Source organism: Centruroides sculpturatus, unplaced genomic scaffold (assembly GCF_000671375.1).
Source record: "Centruroides sculpturatus isolate CEXI.00-Female unplaced genomic scaffold, Cexi_2.0 scaffold792, whole genome shotgun sequence".
Taxonomy (NCBI): Eukaryota; Metazoa; Arthropoda; class Arachnida; order Scorpiones; family Buthidae; genus Centruroides; species Centruroides sculpturatus.
This window is the reverse complement of record NW_019385073.1, coordinates 362,334-365,582: the sequence shown is the minus strand read 5'-3', so window position 1 is coordinate 365,582 and position 3,249 is coordinate 362,334. Positions and strand designations below refer to the sequence as shown.

Sequence of the window (3,249 nt, the reverse complement as noted above, 5' to 3'; positions counted from 1 at the left end):
GCATCTTCCGCCGAATCACTATACATAACTTTATTTCCCCTAAACATATTTATGTAGCTAAAATTAGTTTTAACTAATGTTAAAAGTTAAAACTAGTTTTATCTAAAGTCAAAACATGTACAGCAGTAAATGAACTAGACAAAACCGGTTTTGTCTAGTTAAAACTAGAATTTACTGTAGTCAAAAATGAATTTGAGTTAAAACTAGCTTTAACTAGACAAAACGGGTTTTAACAAAGACAGTCAGTATAAACTAGTTTCACCTAGACAAAACGGGTTTTAACAAAAACAGTCAGTATAAACTAGTTTCAACTAGTTAAAACGCGTTCTAACTAAAAACGGGTTTTGACTGTAACATATATACATAATACTGTCGAGAACTTGTAGAGCAGGCACAATTTGTCATATTTTTTAAACAAATGCAAAGCTTAAAATTGCTGTTAATTACAAATGTATGATAAGAAAAATGTTTAAAAATACAACACTTTTTGTAGCATTTATTGTAAATAGCCTACTTTAATATACTTTTGATTACAAAAGTTTCTTTTTAACAATCGAAATTTGTTTATACATAAGTATAAAAGTAAACTAAAGACAGTCATCATATATGTTTAAATTTAAATGGTACAACCCGAAGTTTTCGAATATTTAGTAACGTAATAGAATACATTTTTCCCTTTCATCATTCATATGAAATTAATGACTGAAATTTGTGTCCGTGATTCTTTCACTGATTTCATGTAATTGTTATTTATATCTAGATTAAATTCATATAAATCAATCATATACAACAATATATATAAGTTATGTATTTTTGCGTTGCAAGTTTTATTCAAACATTCGATACTCCATACTTCATGTTTTTAGTTGCACCCCACACACGTATACAGCAGTGACGTAGCGTGGGTGTCACCGCCCGGGGCGGAGGAAAATTTCGCAGCCCCCTTATTTAGGTATCTCAATTTAAAAGACTATATTTCAGTTTCGTCACAGAATAAGTAATGAAAAATTCCGTGCTCATTTCAATCGGTCCGAATCGTAGGTGCGACAAAAATATGAAATGAAACGGTTTAAATTTTTACAAGATATTATTATTATTTACTGTGAAATTTTGCCGCCCCCACTACGCTACGCCATTGGTATACAGTATATAGCCTATATACAGACACATTGTATATACATACATATACTGTATATATATTCTATCAGTAGATGGCACTAATAGTTAAAGTAGTGAAGATGTGCATGGAAACGATAAGGACGGACGGTGCTAAATGTTTATCATCCTTTTTCTATGAAATATTACGGAGAAACTAGAGATTAAAGTGCAGTAATGTTAAGCTTGCAAACCTGTAATAAATAATCTGGTCCCCATTGATTAACTGTGATAATACATGTTAAAAGAAAATCTCACGTGTGCGGTTACAAAGAAGCACGTTATTTCTAATTGACACCGCACGGATCTTACAAACATCACTATTTTTGGTTATTTACAAGGGGAAAGCGCGAACGCAGCCCCCAGCTACCACAAATTACACGCCCCATCTGCCCCAGTTTGGGGTAGTGGCAGGAGTCAGCTAGACCCAAGTGCAATGGTCAAGCCTCACCCTGGGGAAACCACCGTCTGGATCACGGTTGTCCCGGCGCCAGGTAAGTATGATCTGCTATATTCTCTAACCTCCTCGTCTAAAATTCATCGGTCTTGTCGTTGGTGTTTTATTAAATATACACGCCTTCTTCTCTAAATAAATCAGTTATTTACATACTATTGGAAGATTTCGTCTTTAACCTACTTTCTCCATAAAATTTTATAAAAAAGAAGACGACAAACATTTAACACCGTCCGTTCTTATCGTTTCGATTAGCATCTTGACTACTTTAACTGTTAGTGCCATCTAGTGACAGAATAGTCAGCATTATTATCACAAGATGGCAACGGTATATACAGAGTGCACGTGAGGAGTATACTGTAGTTTCAAAAACAGCAAATTCCGTTTTTACGGAGATTGGAATCTGTGAATGTGGTTGATTTTGAAAATAACCTCCAATTTTCATCCATCCTTTTATCTCTCCGTCTTTATATTTCTATTCTAACTTTTCTTCCTCATTCCCACTTTCTAATTGGTCTTCACCCGTTATGAGTGTAACGAGACCTGGGCCCTTAGTCTCGAGTTTTTCGTGTTGTACTCGAACTGACGTCATCGAACTCACTCGTGTTACAATGGGTGCGTTTACTTCTGAGTTAGCAGTGCTAATTCTGATAACCGGATGTGACGTCATTAGCACGTGTATTCGTGCTTGCTTGTCCAATTCGAAAGTGAACACATACGCTAACAAGTAATATGGCTGGAAACCGCCATATTTCTTGTTAGCGTATGTGTTCACTTTCGAATTGGACAAGCAAGCACGAATACACGTGCTAATGACGTCACATCCGGTTATCAGAATTAGCACTGCTAACTCAGAAGTAAACGCACCCATTGTAACACGAGTGAGTTCGATGACGTCAGTTCGAGTACAACACGAAAAACTCGAGACTAAGGGCCCAGGTCTCGTTACACTCATAACGGGTGAAGACCAATTAGAAAGTGGGAATGAGGAAGAAAAGTTAGAATAGAAATATAAAGACGGAGAGATAAAAGGATGGATGAAAATTGGAGGTTATTTTCAAAATCAACCACATTCACAGATTCCAATCTCCGTAAAAACGGAATTTGCTGTTTTTGAAACTACAGTATACTCCTCACGTGCACTCTGTATATACCGTTGCCATCTACTGATAATAATGCTGACTATTCTGTCACTAGATGGCACTAACAGTTAAAGTAGTCAAGATGCTAATCGAAACGATAAGAACGGACGGTGTTAAATGTTTGTCGTCTTCTTTTTTATAAAATTTTATGGAGAAAGTAGGTTAAAGACGAAATCTTCCAATAGTATGTAAATAACTGATTTATTTAGAGAAGAAGGCGTGTATATTTAATAAAACACCAACGACAAGACCGATGAATTTTAGACGAGGAGGTTAGAGAATATAGCAGATCATACTTACCTGGCGCCGGGACAACCGTGATCCAGACGGAGGTTTCCCCAGGGTGAGGCTTGACCATTGCACTTGGGTCTAGCTGACTCCTGCCACTACCCCAAACTGGGGCAGATGGGGCGTGTAATTTGTGGTAGCTGGGGACTGCGTTCGCGCTCTCCCCTTGTAAATAACAAAGAATAGTGATGTTTGTATGATTTGTTCGTT

At 36.6% G+C, this 3,249-nt stretch overlaps 2 non-coding genes across 2 annotated transcripts; one reads left to right on the top strand and one right to left on the bottom strand.

The window, feature by feature from the left end:
• Positions 1-1,493: 1,493 nt before the first annotated feature.
• Positions 1,494-1,657, bottom strand: LOC111634258. Its single transcript, XR_002758173.1, has one exon. It is a non-coding gene; the product is annotated as a U1 spliceosomal RNA (small nuclear RNA).
• Positions 1,658-3,043: 1,386 nt separating this feature from the next.
• On the top strand, positions 3,044-3,207 carry LOC111634259. Its single transcript, XR_002758174.1, has one exon. It is a non-coding gene; the product is annotated as a U1 spliceosomal RNA (small nuclear RNA).
• The last annotated feature ends 42 nt before the right edge of the window (positions 3,208-3,249 follow it).